We start from the raw sequence: 18,005 nt of genomic DNA, 5'->3' as shown, positions 1-18,005 counted from the left end.
GTCCCGTCCCATCCCGCCCCGCCCCCACCCACACAATTGTTCTACTATAAATAATGAATGAAAATGGCCAAATTATCTCCAGTGAGTGAATACGCGAATGACAACGATTAGACTTAAAGCCCCACTTTAGGACTTTAAGTAGATATAGTTTCTTTTTAAAGGTTCAGGTTAAATAAACATAGCAGCGTATCTTTTTCTTTATTATATGAAGAAAGGTCAAACTGCCAAAGGATGTTAACAAATGCTTCTTTGCTTGGACTGAATGCTCCAGTTAATCACAGCAACAATGTCAAAAATAATAATAATCCATTGATCACAGATTTATAAGAAATGAAGTCGTGAGCTGCTTAAAGAAAAGTCTTTGTGGAAGATGAAACTCAGGAAAACCCTTTCTAGATCAGACCAAAGGTCTATCTAGCCCAGGAATCTGTTCTTAGAGTGGCCAACTATTGCTAACATTGCTCGGTGGTTGTTGTTGTTAAAAGCACCCACATTTTGGGGTTCATGCTACATATTTCAGTTGATATCCCAACCAAATATTCCAAGCACCCATCACAAAAACAGTCCCTGCCCTTCCCTCTTCAACCCCCTTCTGGATCTAGGAGACAGCGGGGTGGGGGATAGTGAGGAATCTAATGGCCTGTTCCTTGCCTGATCAATCTCTTCCAGTATGGTGTAGTGGTTAAGAGCGGTGGACTTGTAATCTGGGGGACCGGGTTCGCTTCCCCGCTCCTCCACATGCAGCTGCTGGGTGACCTTGGGCTAGTCACACTTCTCCGAAGTCTCTCAGCCTCACTCACCTCACAGAATGTTTGTTGTGGGGGAGAGAGGGAAAGGATATTGTTAGCCGCTTTGAGACTCCTTAAGGGGAGTGAAAGGCAGGATATCAAGTCCAAACTCCTCCTCCTCCTCTTCTTCTTCTTCTTCGGGGGTAGTGAATGCTTCCCTCTGTGAGGGAGCCTTCCCAGGCCCACTGAAAGAGGCGGTCATTAAACCGCTTCTTAAAAAAACATATTTAGACCCGGCCAATATGGCCAACTATCGCCCAGTCTCAAATCTTCCATTCTTGGACAAGGTGATTGAGCGAGTGGTTGCTGAACAACTCTAAGCCCGCCTGGAGTGTGCGGACCATTTGGATCCCTCCCAGTCAGGTTTCAGGCCTCACCATGGAACTGAAACTGCCTTGGTCGCACTGGTCAATGATCTCCGGCGGGCTAGGGACAAAGGTGAGAGCTGTTTCCTAGTTCTGCTGGATCTCTCAGCGGCTTTTGATACCATCGACCATAACAGCCTTCTGGACCGTCTTGAGGGGCTGGGAGCTGGGGGCACTGTTATACAGTGGTTTTGCTCCTTTCTCCTGGGCCGTGTCCAGAAAGTGGGGGGGGATGAGTGTTCAGACCCCTGGGCTCTTATTTATAGGGTGCCTCAGGGTTCCATCCTCTCCCCCATCTACATGAAGCCACTGGGAGAGATCATCAGGGGGTTTGGGTTGGGTGCTCATCAATATGCGGATGATACCCAGCTCTACCTCTCTTTTAAATCAGAACCAGTGAAGGCGGTGAAGGTCCTGTGTGTCTGGAGGCGGTTGGAGGATGGATGGCAGCTAATGGATTGAGGTTGAATCCTGACAAGACAGAAGTACTGTTCTTGGGGGACAGGGGGCAGGCTAGTGTGGAGGACTCCCTGATCCTGAATGGGATAACTGTGCTCCTGAAGGACCAGGTGCGCAGCCTGGGAGTCATTTTGGACTCACAGCTGTCCTTGGAGGCACAGGTTAATTCTGTGTCCAGGGCAGCTGTTTACCAGCTCCATCTGGTATGCAGGCTGAGACCTTACCTGACCACAGACTGTCTTGCCAGAGTGGTGCATGCTCTAGTTATCTCCTGCTTGGACTACTGCAATGCGCTCTATGTTGGGCTACCTTTGAAGGTGACTCGGAAACTGCAATTAATCCAGAATGCGGCAGCTAGACTGGTGACGGGGAGTGGCCACCAAGACCATATAACACTGGTTCTGAAAGATCTTCTTTGGCTCCAAGTACATTTCCGAGCACAATTCAAAGTCTTGGTGCTGACCTTTAAAGCCCCAAACGGCCTCAGTCCTGTATACCTGAAAGAACGTCTCCACCCCCATCATCCAGCCCGGTCACTGAGGTCCAGCGCCGAGGGCCTGCTGGCGGTTTCCTCGCTGCGAGGATTGAGGTTGCAGGGAAACAGGCAGAGGGCCTTCTCGGTAGTGGCACCTGCCCTGTGGAATGCCCTCCCAGCAGATGTCAAGGCACTAAATAACTATTTTACTTTTAGAAGACAACTGAAGGCGGCCCTGTTTAGGGAAGTTTTTAATGTCTGATGTTGTATTGTTTTTAATATTCAGTTGGAAGCCACCCAGAGTGGTTGGGCAAACCCAGCCAGATGGGCGGTGTATAAATAAATAAATAAATTATCATCATCATCATCATCATCATCGTGTTATTCTTCTCAGCCAGCAGAGATCCATTGGTTCCCAAGGCACCCTTGCTGTCATCATGTAATGGCACTGGGCCCAATTTGGGCCTGATCACTTTGCCAATTCCAAGCTACAATAGGAATTTGCTTCTCTACCCACCACCACCTTCGTTATACCCCACCTGTTTGTTAGTAGCCAGGGTTAGGATTACACCATTATTCCCCGGGATCGACCCAAGAATACAAGTGCTGATACCAGCACTGCCTTTATCTGGAAGAGGAAGAGTGTATAAACTGAAGATTTTCTAAAATTAGTTTTCAGCTTCTTGGGTTCTCCATGCAAAATAGAAGTTCTGGTGAGAGTGGGGCCTTCTTCACTCCCCCTCCCACTGACACTTCCTGCCATATGTCTGATCTTTTGATCCCCTAGAGATGGTCCCTCTGTTTGCAGCCTAGGCCAGGGCCTGTCATGATCTGCCTCTTGCCCATGTATGCCTTGTTGGATAGGCCTATGAATGACGACTCAGCAAAGAGAATTCCTTTGGTGAAGTTTACAAAGGCCTCCTGCAGTTTTCTCACTTCCTAATGAGGATTATTAAATCTTCTGAGTGAACACAGGTAATTTTATGTGATGTTCCTTTTCAAAATCTCTCTCACCAGCAAACCTCCATAAATCCACTTGTCGATTCCTCACAATACAAGATATAAATTCTTAATGACTTGCCAGTTTCAGGGGAAGTGTTCGAATGAAATAAAACACAGAAAGAAAGAAAGAAAGAAAGAAAGAAAGAAAGAAAATTAGTTCACCCCCATGAAATGCACCCAGAAGATGAACAGATGTGTTGAGAAATCTACTAGAGAACCAGATTTCCTGAAATTAGGGAAGGGCCAGAAACCCTCACAAACCAAAGATGTGAACTCTAACTTGCCAGGCAAATGGAAGAAATCTGTGAAGGATTTATTAGGCGGCAAAGGAAAGGTTCCTGAAGATAATATTGCAGTGTTTGTGGGCTGCTGGCCAGCTTCAGTAAACGAAATCCCTCTCACATGTTTATAGGAAATGAGAGATAGGGCATTTTGGGCTGAGGGCAGCTGATGCTTTGGTTCCAGAGAAATATTTCCATACATTTTAGAGGCCAGTCATACGGTCCTGCTGTCAGCTCTCACACATATGACTTTAAACTAGAAAGGTAGTTTATGCTGCAAAAGGTACAGATGGGACAGACATTTGATTCAATTCACATTAAAAATTGAAGCTACCTAACCTGCGCTTTCTGAAACAATATGTAGCCTTCCTCTGAAACGTGCACTTCCTTTAATTTTGCAATGCACTTCTCCAGCCAGGCAATGTGTACAAAAAGGCATATATTAGGGTAAAGTGCGCATAGAAATGCATGTATGAAAATAACAATGAAAAACGCATTACATGAGGTGAAACTGCTTTGCAAAAATGTAGACCATTTTGTGAAAGGGTATCAAACCAGTTGCTTTGGGGGGATGTGTCCTCCAAACTGGGACAATCGGACCCATGCTCTCTCAAGCAGCCCAGCTGCAAGCAGTTCATGACATGGAAACACTTTCAAATCTTACTATAATGTGCTGACGGTTTCGTTGCTTCTGTGGAAATAGTTTTTTACATGGACATGAACTGGAAAATTTTGATGTGTTGGAAGTAAGATATCAATGAAGAGATCTTCTCTGCCAGCAGTTGCTGCCATGGCATTGCTCTGATATTCTAATACTATTCTAATGCATGGATTCAAAACTCTTTCTGAAAGCTCCACTCCACACTTATTAAACACAAGTGGCAAGATATCCCCACATGCTCACCATCCAGCAGCAGGCAACTTCTTCACCCTGTGCTAGGGCTTGTGTAAAATTAAAAAAGGTTGGGGAGGGAAGGAAGGACCAGTGAGGTATTTCCAGCAAACTCAGCCTGCTGTTGCCCGCCAGTCAGGTGGAAATGGAGGAAATTTTCTGAAGGAGTCGCTCAATTTGTAGGGGAAGTAAGAGGCAAAAACTGAGAGAGGTATGTAGGTGATTTGTTCAAGAGAGGGAGAGTTGTATTTGTGGTGTGTGTGATGAATGGTAGCGGGGAGGATTTATTAATATATGAGTACCAGCACCTCATTTTTACATGCGTACATAAATGTATAGACTGTACATACACAAAGCTCTCCCATACCACCAATAACCCAACCTTTCCAAGGTTTCCAACTGCCCAGAGAGAATTCTGGTGGGTGTTTCCAGCCTAGAACACATGGTAAAGGTGTTAGGGGCCAGTCGTGACCGATTCTGGGGTTGCGGCGCTCATCTCGCTTTATTGGCCGAGGGAGTACAGCTTCCAGGTCATGTCGCCAGCATGACTAAGCCGCTTCTGGCAAACCAGAGCAGAGCATGGAAATGCTGTTTACCTTCCCACCAGAGCAGTACCTATTTATCTACTTGCACTTTGATGTGCTTTCGAACTGCTAGGTTGGCAGGAGCAGGGACCGAGCAACGAGAGCTCACCCCGTCGCGGGGATTCGAACCGCCGACCTTCTGATCGGCAAGTCCTAGGCTCTGTGGTTTAACCTACAGCGCTACCCGCGTCCCACACATGACACCATTGTTAAAACAGTTCTTACATTCACTCACTCCACTGTTGTTCCACCCTGGAACTCAATACTCATAATTCCCTTACTGACCATCTTTTCCCACTCTTTCAGGTTTTGCATTATCCCAACACAGTGCTTCATATGCAAAAACCTACCTTCCACTAACCTTTCTATTAGTAGAGTACTACAGTGGTTGAGAAACTGCACTGTTAACCAGGATGTCCCTGATCCATGTGTCCCTTTTGCAATGAAATTACCAGGCTTCTTTAGACAAGACACACTGCATCAGCTTCCCCACTCGCCTACACCACAACGTTGATAATTATACCGAACAATGCTATATGCATGTTTGCTGAGAAGTAAGTCCCTCTGTGGTCAACAGGCCTTACTCCCATATGCTTGTAAGATTACAGCATACTCACCGACATGATAGGTTTGGTGTAAAGAGTTGGAATAAGGTAGTGATTGTGGAGCTAGGGCTGATGGGAACTGCACTCCAAAACATCTGGAAAGCACCAGGTAGAGGAAAGATGCTTTAGACTGTGTTCAAAGTGGTCAATAATAATAAGCAAGGTAAGAAGTATTATAGCAGAAATTAGTACATCAACACGCCTTAAAAAATTAGATCGTGTGAATTCTTGAAGGTGAAAGCTTTTGTGTACTGCCCGAAAATATAAGAACCAACGAACAAAGTTGCAACAGAGACTTCTTCCCACTTTCACAGAATAAGTCACCCCAGCCAATACATTCCGTTCAGAGAAATGTTATTTCGTTTTGTATTAAGTTATTTTAGAGTCAGCAGATTCAGTTAGATCTATCCCCTTGCCATTGGATGGCTTTTTATTCTCTCTCTCTCTTTCTCCCCCTTTCCTTTTTTTCTTTTCAAGAGCAATGCCAAATTGCCAATAAGGAAAATTGAGGATATTTTTTGAATAAAAATATATATTTATTTTGCAGTAAATACTTGAGGGAAATGTGAAGAGCTGTAAGCTAGATGGCAGTATAAGATTACATTTAGCCTGTAGTTATTTACTGACAGCTGAAGCCAGTTCATGAGTAAGTTGAGTTTCATAGAATCAGAGTTGGAAAGGATCCTAAGGGTCATCTAGTCCAAACCCCCTGCAGTGCAGGAATTGCAACTAAACCTTGATCTGGCTGGCTTTATTACAAAATTCTCTATTGATAATCACATGCTATTCAAATAACCTTGTAACAACTGATAACAAAATAAAAACTCAAAATGCGTGTACAAATCTAGCTTTATGCAGAGAGTATATTAACAGAGGTTATATTAAGAGAACAAAGTTGACTATTTTGGTAATCAAACTTCAACCAAAGCAGTTTTACAGAACTTTGCTATAACCTCTGGTTAATCAACTCTTCAGCTCTTAAGCTAATTATGAATTATTGGGGGGGGGGGTATTCCTGCTAGCAGGGTTACAATACTATTGCACACAACTCAAATCTCCAAACGGTGTGAGATTCTAGGGGTTCCAGGCACTTACCCAGGGTTTGTGTTTCCTTCGGAACAAGGGACAGGAAAAACTGTGATGTCTTTATGATATAAGGTTTACTCATACATATATACAACCTGAGTCTGAGATGGAAGGGTTCACAGCATTAACACCCCAAAACACGCCTTGTTTCTCCCATAGCCACAGCCTTGGATTCCAGCAGAAATCAGACATGATGTGCTCTCTCTCTCTCTCTTTCTGGCTTCTAGCTCACAGCACTCCAAACTCTCTGCCCTCAACTCTGGCTTTGTCTTTCTAGCTACCCATGAGTTGAGAAAAGGGCCCCACCCATTTGCCATCTCGCACAGAGTGCTTTCTCTTTGTTCCCCTCAACGGCTCATCACCTAGGCAATCACCTCATCAGGAAGCTAGCCTGTCCCCCCCCCCCCCCGACACTTGCTGGATCCAGGGGTTAGAAGGGTCTCAGCATGCAGCCTGCCCTCCCCCCCAACACATAACAATACGATAGGCTTAGCCTTTATAATAGGAGAGAGGAAGACATAGGGAAGATGGCATTGAACAGGTTATAGGTGCTTTGACTGACATTTTGTATGGGGTTTCAGGAATATCGGAAGCTATATTTGGTCACTGATCCAAGTGACTCAGTACTGTTGACACCAGCTGGCAGGAGCTCTCTATTATTTCAGCCCTACCTGGAGACACCAGGGATTGGTAGTAGTAGAGCATGTGCTCTGCTACTGAGCTTCTACATCATGGAGAGAGCTTGGATTAACACATCCACAATCCTTCTGAAACAAGGTGATTTGAGTTAGTCAAAATTACAGCACCAGACACCCATTTTACAGCTAGGCATGTGGAGATTTGTCCACACAACATGTAGCCAATTCACAGTTTTGGAGTAGGGCCAATATGAAGTAGAAAGTTTTCCATAGGTTTGGGTACATTGATGCAACCCAAAGGAGAATGTCATCCGCAGGAAGCTGTAATCTATCTGTGCACCCATACACAATCAGTGTTCATCATGTAAATCCAAGCAATCACATAATGATTTTCCCTGTCGCTGACAGTTTGTGTTAAATATATTAATTGCTTTACATTTGCTTGGAAAATCCAAGTGAGCTAATCAGGATTAACTGATCTGCAAATGAGTTTCATTTAGTATCAACGATTCTCAAGTGTTGTGCTGGTGTTCATATGTAAAAAAGAAATAAATCAAAGACGCCCTCTGAGTCCAAATTCCACTATCCAAAATGTCGGCTGTCACTGCTCCACCTTTGCCTCTTGCTAATCAGCCTGCATGGTGGAAGGGTAAAATTCTGCACTGAGTGTAAAAGAAACACAGGTAGCCTCCTCTTTTCAAGCATAACAGTGATGTGTGCCACCAGGTCTGAAATTTCCCACAATACAGAAATTTCCCACCAAGGAAGCCCCAAAGCGGAATCATAAAGTTGATAAGGCTACAGCACACACAACCCTTAAGAGCTTATCAGGTGGTAGATGACCAATATGGAAGCAAGGTCAGTGTAGTGTAAATGCACAGGAGGAGCCAAACTGGCTCTTGTGCATTTGCACCATACTGATCTCGTTGTTGCCTCCCCACCCCTCCCCTTTACCTCCCAGTAAGCAGCAACAACACAACTGCTCAAAGGTTCGGTGACTGGTGTCATCCTACTACACCATCTGCTACCAGTCAGTAGTACTTGGCTGAATAGGGGCTGCCACCTTTTTACCCAAGAATATGGAATGGTGCAAGTCTTGACATAGAATCATTTCCGTGGAACTCCCTGGAAATGATTGTCCAGCTTTAGTGCATGCTGTTCGTAATTCTTCATTAACTCAACTTCTGTTTGTAAGATTTAACAAGCTCTCAAGCCTCACAAGAGTATACATAAGCTCTTTCTTTCACCCAGCACTCAAACACTAAGTGCACTGTGGAATCAGTTTAAAAATAATATTATTTAGACATGTGTCTTATGAAAATGTGAGCAGAGTCATTTTGACTGCTGACTTAACTCCAATTGCTGTTTATCATCGTTCTGCTGTGGGTTTGCTGTGTGCTTCACTGATGTTGAATTTATTTGTTTTAAAAGGTGTTACTGATTGAGAGCTGCCCTGATGGAAAATCTTTTTAGAAATAAAATAAATAATCTATCCATCTATCTATCTATCTATCTATCTATCTATAAAAAAGAACCACTGGCTTTCTTTCTTTTGTTGGATATTATAACGATGGACATAAGGAATACATTCTCTGGAGTCCAGATGTTATCTCATAAAACTAAGCCCAGTTTGCTGAAGTTAGATCAATTGACTTCCATGTCAAAAGTACAATTCCTGACTTTCCTGACTGCAACATTTGGAGGCAATCTCCCTGTCACTGTGATAAAGTTACAGTGCAAACCTAACACATGTCTACACAGAAGCAAGTCCCATTGAGTTCCATAGAGCTTACTCCCAGTGGTTATATGATTACAGCCTTAGGCTTCATCTGCACTATCCAGCACGCCAACTGTTTCGACCCCCTTGATACATATATTTTTAAGGGGAATGGGTCCCCTCAATCTTCAGGTGGCCCTGCACGCGTCAAGTGTGTGTGACGTCACACATGCAATATGTGATGCAGGTCCAGTGGCCAGATCCTCCAGGGTTCTTGTGTTGCACGTGACACATGACACACAACAAACACATGACACACACCAGCACCCACTACCCCAATCTTGGGGACAACCTGGTGCCTCTAAGCATTTAAAGCACCATTATAACACTTAAACACGTTAAACAGTTATGGCTCTCCCTGCCGCCACTGCCAGGAATCCTAGGAAATGTGGTTTAAGGGTGGTGAGCGTTGTTAGAAGCCACACACACCATTCCCCTCTCAGGGTAGAGCAGGCATAGGCAAATTCGGCCCTCCAGATGTTTTCGGACTACAACTCCCATGATCCCTAGCTAACAGGACCAGTGGTAAGGGATGATGGGTATAGTAGTCCCAAAACATCTGGAGGTCCCAGTTTGCCTATGCCTGTGGTAGAGCTTCCTAGGAAGAGAAGTTAATTGTTAAACCATTTCAAGAATTGTAGCTCTGTGAGAATGAATAGAAGTCTCCTCAACTATCCACACCCTTAACAGGCTACAGTTCCTAGGATTCTTTGGGTCATGACTGTTTAGAGTGGTATAATACTACCTTAAATGTATAGTGTAGTTGGGGCCTGATTCAAGGTGTATGTAAAGGGCAATGCAAAACTGTCTCACTAGGAAACCGGGGGAGAAAAACCAGTATTTTGTTCAGATACATTCATGAATACCCTTCAAGTGTCCCAGTTTTCCTGGGACATTCTTGGAATTATAGGAGCCATCCCAGCTTCTAAATTGATCCTGAAATGTCCTGTTTCTACCCCCCCCCCCCAGCGCTGCTGCCACCAAGCTCAGAGAGGAGAGTGAGCTGGTACTTGTAGCCAGCATTTGCAGGTGGTGCTTGTGCTTGCAGTAGCACCCTTGTGAAGTGGAACCCTCATGAGTGGGAGAGTCAGTTCCCCACTGGAGTGGAGGTGGTGGACACACACAATGCTCTTGCCAGCCCCTCTCTGCCACAGTGTGGGTAGAGGAAGTGAGTGAGGAGGGAATGAAGTGAGCAGCTGTGGCAGGGAAGGTGGCCCACTGACTTGTACACCCAAAGACACGTGTCCCACTTTTCAGATGAAGAATGTTGGAGCTTGTTGTTCAAAGGGCTTGTTGCTAAACTTACAGAAACACCTTATTAAGCTTATACACTCACTATCTTGGAGAAATGTGCAGAATCATTAACAGCCTCAAGGGAAATGGTTTTTTTCCAAAGCAATGTATTATTTGCACGCAAGGGAGCAGTGTTGTATTAGAAACCAGAACAAAGCGAGCGGTGGGTGCACTGTTGATGGATCAGTCATAAAGCTACAAAACAGTGAAAAGTTGTCTCATAATATCCCTCTTGCGGTCAAGTTATTAAACTGTGTGTGACTTTGGGAGTAATAATGACAAGCCTGCCTATATAATCCTTTAGAGTATTCAGTATTCAGATATGCAGATAACACAACCTTGATAGCAGAAAGTGAGGAGGAATTAAAGAACCTTTTAATGAAGGTGAAAGAGGAGAGCATAAAATATGGTCTGAAACTCAACATCAAAAAAACTAAGATCATGGCCACTGGTCCCATCACCTCCTGGCAAATAGAAGGGGAAGAAATGGAGGCAGTGAGAGATTTTACTTTCTTGGGTTCCATGATCATTTCAGATGGTGACAGCAGTCACAAAATTAAAAGTTGTCTGCTTCTTGGGAGAAAAGCAATGACAAACCTAGACAGCATCTTAAAAAGCAGAGACATCACCTTGCCGACAAAGGTCCGTATAGTTAAAGCTATGGTTTTCCCAGTAGTGATGTATGGAAGTGAGAGCTGGACCATAAAGAAGGCTGATCGCCGAAGAATTGATGCTTTTGAATTCTGGTGCTGGAGGAGACAATTGAGAGTCCCATGGATTGCAAGAAGATCATTCTGAAGGAAATAAGTCCTGAGTGCTCACTGGAAGGACAGATCGTAAAGCTGAGGCTCCAATACTTTGGCCACCTCATGAGAAGAGAAGACTCCCTGGAAAAGACCCTGATGTTGGGAAAGATTGAGGGCACTAGGAGAAGGGGACGACAGAGGACGAGATGGTTGGACAGTGTTCTCGAAGCTACCAATATACTATATTTTTTGCCCCATAGGACGCACCGGCCCATAGGACACACCTAGTTTTTTGCGGGGGAAATAAAGGGAAAAAATTTTATCCCCCCCCCCCCAGGTGCGCTGCGCTAATCCCGAAGCTTGGGGCATGCGGAGCTCAGCGCGCCCCAAGCTTCTGGGTGCCGGCAAGGTCTCCGCTAGCCGTGGGAGAGCTGGGTCTCCCATGGCTAGTGGATAGCTTCCTGAAGGTGCGCACCGACCCCTCTCGCTCTCCAGGCTTCAGCAAAAGCCTGCATTCACCCCATAGGACGCACACACATTTCCCCTTCATTTTTGGAGGGGAAAAAGTGCGTCCTATAGGGCAAAAAATACGGTAAGTTTGACCAAACTGCAGGAGGCAGTGGAAGACAGGAGTGCCTGGCATGCTCTGGTCCATGGAGTCACGAAGAGTAGGACACGACTAAACAACAAAAGAGTATTCAGTGCACTTCACATATCTCAATAAAACCTAACACAATGACCCTCCAAGATAGTATCAGTAGTCTTATCCCTCTGTTGAGTTTAGGCTGAGAAAGAGTGTTGCTTGATTAAAACTACAGATATAATTGGAGCTGAAGTGGGGGGGGTCATGTTTTCACAATTCAATCTCTCTTTACAGAAGTGTCCCTATATATCACAGACAGACTTCTGTTTTCTGGCACCGGTTCTTTGTTAAAACACTGTCCCTATTTTATTTTTGAACAATTTTTTTGAGGGTGGAATTCTTCTTAGAACTATATAGTGTGTTTCTATGCATGTGCCAGGGACCAGACAAAATGACTGATGAAGGCAATTTGGCACCTGAAGCATACACGTATATATTGATGGTGGGGGTGTTATTGTCATCGTCCATGACTCAATGGCAGAGCACATGTGTTCCATGCAAAAGACTCCAGATTCAATCACCAACATCTCCAAGTAGGACTGGGAGACATCCCACCTGAAATCCTGGAGAGCAATTGCCAGTCTCTTTAGACAATACTAAGCTAGATAGACCACTGTTCTGACTTGACATAAGGCAGCTTTTGAGAAGTAGGAGGAGACATAAGATTGGAGAAATGTGAAATGGAAAGAAACCAAAATTGATATATTTGCCCATCCCAAACCAGAGGAAAAGGAGTAAGCAATTTTGACAGAAGCCAATCAAAATCTAAAACCTGTATTAGGGGGGCCTCATAGCGGTAAAGGAGAGGTTCAAATACATTGTTGTAGCTTCCACCAATGCAGCAATTTAGCCTCAATACCCATCACCAACCTGGTGCCCTCTAGATGTTTTAGATCACAAACCTCATCATTTGTACTATGCTGGCTGAAGCTGATGGAAGGCATCAGGCTTTGGAAGGCTGTTCTATGTGCATAATTGCCGACAAAAACTAGTTTCACCCAGGTCAGATTAATAAATGCAAGGGATCTCTAGAACTGGACTCAGTCCATGACTATGGTGCTATGGGATATGCTGTAGCTATATGGTCTTTCTGATACGCTGCCAGTAATGGCAGATCACACACTTGTAGAGTCTACACCGTTTGGTTCCAGCACTGCCGCCCCCAATTCTACCACTGCCATATGGTGGGTCTTCCTATGTGAACTGGTGCTAGGGGGAAGCTTCTAGCCTACCTTGCTTCTTGGCATGCTGGTTTTCTATTTGCAGGGATGGTGTGGTAGGAAAACATTTAAATATACAAGGCCAAAGCATTGGGCCCAGCCTACCTAAAATATCGTATCTCTCAATACAAGTCTCTCTGGGTGCTAAGATCCTTGGGTGAGCACCTTCTCTAACTCTCAACAACATCAGAAGCAAGGATGTTGGTGACAGGCGAACCTATTCTGTGGCTTTCCCCATATTGTAGAATTCTCTCCCAAGAGAGGTTAGATCAGCTTCCTCTTCGTTATCCTTCCGCTGGCAGGCTAAGATCTTTCTATCAAGACAGACCTTTCTATCGAGACAGAGATCTTTGAAAACTAAGCTGCAGGTGATGCTGATCACTGGGGCTGCTGTACCTGTGTTCTGATGTATCTTAATTATTTGGGGTTTTTTACTAGTTTTTTTAAAATTATTTTGTATTTTATGAAGGTTTTAATGTTTTAAGCTGCCTCGACTCCCAGCTTGGGAGAAAGGCAGGATATGAATACATTAAATAAATACATCCTGGGAATAATTTGGCTCCGCTGTGAAGTGTTTGTGTATAACAGGCCACCACAATACAAAACACTCATTAAACACACTGCCCCCTGTTGTTCTCTTCCAGCTTCCATTTGGCATGTATTTGGAGGAATATTTGGAAAGGGCCAGCTCTCAATAAATCATAAACATTTATTATTTATTTGTGACATTTCTATGAGTCACTTCGTTGCTAAGAAGTGTCTTTAAAGTACAATGGAAAATCATGGGCATTAGAAACACAACATGAAGAGCTTGTCAAAAACGAGTCAACAGCATCCAAAGAAGTGCATGCCTAACCAGTGGCATGCAATCAGTGGACATGGGGGACTAGACTAGTCCCCTAAATGTTCCCAGTAAATTAGAGGGTTAAAGTATTAAAGCCTGGCACCTCCTTCCTAAAGCTCAGGAAGCTTCTGCCTGGCTTAGGGAGGGAGGCACAATGCTCTGCCTCATCCAAGAGCCCTCCCACCACCTTCACCCAAAAGACAAAACCACCCTTGCAACAGCTTCATAGGGTCAAGTTCTACCAGGAAGAGTTGCTGCTCACTAGGCTTTGCCTCACTAGGCTGTCTTGTTTCTTTGAATAAAGAGTTGACTTTACTGACGCCATGTGCTGACCCGCACCTAGTACCTGCTTCTGGCACCTGCCCCTGTCAACCTAGGGATGGGTGGGTTCCCCGCCACTGGACCCTGGTAAAGGGGCCCAGGGGTAGGGTTCTGTCTGAACCAAAGAGGGCTGACGGGCCGTAGAACATTCCAAAAGGGCAACCTGGTGGGATCACCCATTCAATTGGTTTGACCTTGATGGAGATATCAGTCAGCAAGCGGGTGGGCTGATTCAGGATACATACCCACTGCCTAAACCAAAACCAACTTACATCTGTAATCAATAAAGTTGTGGCCATTTTGATCCCAAACTGGTGCCGTCTCTCTCTCTTTCTCTCTCTCTCCAGCTCCTGCCAGGAACTTCTAGCCATGCTGCGCTGTGCACTATTTTCTGCTCATATAATTCACTTTCATGTGCCACCCACTAGGCAGCAACCAAGCTGGTATATAAGACTTTGCCACCAAACGACCTTCCCCCTCTGGGCTGCCCTGGCCTCCTCCTCATCCCTCCTCATAGCTCTGTTATAGTAAACCATGGGGTTTCTGCCCTTGCTAATGAGGTTCAAGAGCTTTTTGCAAGCTCCAGATGTACTGCTTGCCCTCTGCTCCAAATCCCCAGGATTGTCATGAACGTCTGCTGATAGTCAGAGGCCTTAACTGTCACAGAAAAAGTATGAGTTTTAAGCCTCCTTGCTACATGGGAATGGAGGATACAACATTTGGAGCTTTTTGGTTTAGAGAAAAAGGTGAATAAGAGAAGATATGACAGAAGTGTATAAAAATATGGATGAGGGAGGACAGTGGACAGATAAAATCCCCCCCCCCGTCAGTACACTAGAACTCAGGGAAGCTGAATGTTGGAAGATTCAGGACAGATAAAATAAAGTTACTTCTTCACACACATCACAGGGTTAAACTATGAAACTCACTGGCAACAAGGGATGGTGATGGATTATACAAATTTATGGAGAGAATAAGGCCATCTGTGGCTACTAACACTGATGACAATGTTCTGCCTTCACTATCAGAAGCAATATTATATTTATTATTAGATTTATTAGATTTCTATGCTGCATTTCATCTGAGCATCACAGGGCGGTTTACAATATAAAAGCACAAAAATATGTTTCTGAATACCAATTGCTGGAAACCATAGGAGGTGACAGTGCTGTTGAGATCAAGTCCTGTTTTTGGGCTCCCCATAAGCCCCTGGCTGGCCACTATGAAAACAGGGTGCTAGACTAGATGGGCATTGGAGTGACACAGGAGTCTATTCTTATTTTCTTGTGCACATTTAGAATCTAGCTAGTTTTTGAAACAGGCATGATCACATTTTGACAAAGGGTTTTATTGTATCTCAATGTTCAATCTTTCAGCTTTTACTGTAGTACTGGTACTAGGTTGCATACGACTTTATATGACAGTGAGGTCTAGACATATTTAAAGACATAAATGAATCTTGGAATCTGCATTGGGCATCTTCTTTTAAATTAAAACAAAACAAGGTGGGATAACTCAAAAACATCATTACCCAATGTAAAAATAATCAATAAAACTATTGACCAGCAAGATTCTGCAAAGTCAGCAAGAATTCTTGGGAGTGGGAGGTGGGGACCAGTAGGCCCTCCAGATGTTACTGGACCACAACCCCCATCATCTTTGACCATTGGCCACACACAGTGGGGCTGATGGGAGTTCCCGGATTGCTGGAGGGCCACGGATTCCTAGCTCTCCATCTTGCACTTTACAAAAATCAAGAATACAGATCACCATTTTGGTCTGCTGCATATAATTCAACAAAGAGGAAGGTGTCAAGCAGTCTTTGCCCTCCTGTTCCCTATTACAAGGTTCCTTATTTGAGTCAATACAAAATAAGGAACAGGTGAGGAAATTCCATAGCTAATATGCTGCCACAAAGGTGATCTTCTGCTTTAACACCACAAATCTCTCCTCAAAAGGCACAGCCAACTGGAAGGAGGTCTCCAAAGAAGATCTTAATGACTGGCAAGGTTTATATACAACTGGGGCAAATAATCCCTTTTTCTCCCCACTGAAATTCAGTAAAAATAATAAATCAATATATAGCCCTTCTTCACAGCAGCCTTTAGTGCGACCCCAAACCTAATCACAAGCCCCTTGATAATTGTGGTTTCCCTTTTGTACAATATCCTTTTTGAGCTGGACACAATATTCCAAGTTATTGCTATTATGCACATCTGGAGGTGATTAGTACTACCATGCATTTTTAAATGCTTGGGCTATAGAGAAGTATCCAATAAGGAGCCTTGATTACATTGCACACAGGGCCCTCCTTTAAGGGATATGCAGAGGTTATTATGTAGCAGCTTTTCTCCTAAAGCTAAATTATGAAAGCACACCCCACCCCTTTAGTCAATTTCTGCTTACTTGTAAATTTTGTGACCCAGCGTGGGACAGGAGATGCTTGATAAATAGTACCCTTAGGGAGAATTCCAAGTGGCAACCACTGGGGTGGGAAAAGCACTCAGCAAAGGTATATCAGGTAATTACCAAGCACCTCCAGCTGCTCCTGTCATACTTCAGCAACGACCGTGTGCTGATTCAAACCAGAGTAGCTGAACTGAGCAAGAATCAGACTGAATTCAAAACAGAAGGAGCTTATGCTAACCGGGCAGTTACACTCCCTTTTAAGCTTTGCAAGATTGTTCTTTCCATTTAGCAAGCCTGATGGGGCGCCCTATTTATTTCATGTACTCACATGCACAAACAAATACTGTACTGTATAGACAAAGATCCTGCTTCTCCAAAGTTAGGGACAGCTTAAAGGAAAAGAATGCAAATAAAAAGCATCCCTATAAAACATTAAAATTAATACAGAAAAAGAACTACCACAAAAAGCACCTAAAATGTTGTTGTTTTTAAGATCCAAAACCATTGGTAAACATTATATAAACAGCAAGCAGTGCTAAGTTAAAACCTATGTTCATTTTCACAAATTAATAAGTAGCTCATTCCAGTCTTTGGTTGATGGCACAAACTGTTCTCCTCCCCACAGCCCAGCAGATGCTGTTTTAATAGGCATGGGGAATTGCATCTTAAGGAACAGAATCTGAAGGTAACAGGAAGGCAGTGGTTTCTTTTAACCATAGCCTATAAATACATTTTCAAGAGATGCTATATAGTGCAAGTTAATTTTGACTGAATCACAAGCTTAGGATAGTGACAGGCAGCTACCTCTCAAAAGTGAAGCAACTGCAGAGAAACTGAAATTCAGATGTTTGTACATCCCTAGCCTCAGGAAAGGTCATCTGAATCTTAGAACTAGATCCAGAACATCAGTGACACGCCCACCTGGAAAACTGGCATTTGTGATCTACAAAAGCAGATTTTGAAGAATTATTCTAGTAATCTTTTTGGCTTCTGTGTATTGAAAATGACACAAGTAAATTGTTGCTCATTGTACAGGCTATGTATACACCCTTTTGTTCTTTTCCCTCAACATGTTATAAGCTGTCCTCCAAGGGGGCAAAACATATATATTGCAAGGAGTTATGAGGAATGCATCCATTTTTATCAATGGTGTGACAGATTGCATTCCCTCATGGCATAGGGCACGTGTTTATTTCAACCATTTCTTTCCTCTGAAAGGTGCCTTATGCACCTTCTGGTTTTCTTCTGTCTGAAAAAGATCAAAGCATTCTCAAGTCTACTGTTACAAAGTTCTCCAACCCACATGGGGGTGACGAAAGCAGCTGTGTTGTGTACATGAATTTGAGTATGGGTGCAGAGTAGTGCTTTGGGGTACCGCCCCTGCCAGCCCAACTATGACAGGCAATATAAACAAGACGACTAGCATCTTTAATTCACCAACCGATGCTTAGCTGCCTATCTGTGAGGAGAAAAAAGGGAGAAGCAGATCGTTTGAAGCTTTATAGTGCCTGGCACAACACTAAGGTATGTGGCAGTTGTGCTTGAGGATTTGTGAATCTTAGTCAACCCTACCACTT

General features: G+C 44.0%; 1 protein-coding gene and 1 long non-coding RNA gene across 5 annotated transcripts in view; one reads left to right on the top strand and one right to left on the bottom strand.

Annotated features, from left to right (window-relative positions):
- Positions 1 to 18,005, top strand: part of ASIP (agouti signaling protein) — an 85,784-nt gene that overhangs the window by 28,410 nt on the left and 39,369 nt on the right. Inside the window, exon 1 of one of the 3 annotated variants that reach the window (XM_081009624.1) lies at positions 17,801 to 17,952. The exons of the other annotated variants lie outside the window; for them this stretch is intronic. The gene's annotated coding sequence lies outside the window, so the exon portion shown is untranslated. Of the gene's footprint in view, positions 1 to 17,800; positions 17,953 to 18,005 lie in introns of those variants that run through there. 3 annotated transcript variants of the gene reach the window in all.
- LOC308479177 overlaps positions 1 to 18,005 on the bottom strand; it is a 59,136-nt gene that overhangs the window by 4,348 nt on the left and 36,783 nt on the right. The window contains exon 3 of one of the 2 annotated variants that reach the window (XR_013987528.1): positions 5,464 to 5,546. The exons of the other annotated variant lie outside the window; for it this stretch is intronic. This is a non-coding gene — a long non-coding RNA (uncharacterized lncRNA). The remainder of the gene's footprint in view (positions 1 to 5,463; positions 5,547 to 18,005) is intronic. 2 annotated transcript variants of the gene reach the window in all.

This window comes from Podarcis pityusensis, assembly GCF_964106645.2.
Source record: "Podarcis pityusensis genome assembly, chromosome: 6".
Taxonomy (NCBI): Eukaryota; Metazoa; Chordata; class Lepidosauria; order Squamata; family Lacertidae; genus Podarcis; species Podarcis pityusensis.
Note: the sequence above shows the minus strand (reverse complement) of the source record. Positions and strands in the feature narration are given on the sequence as shown.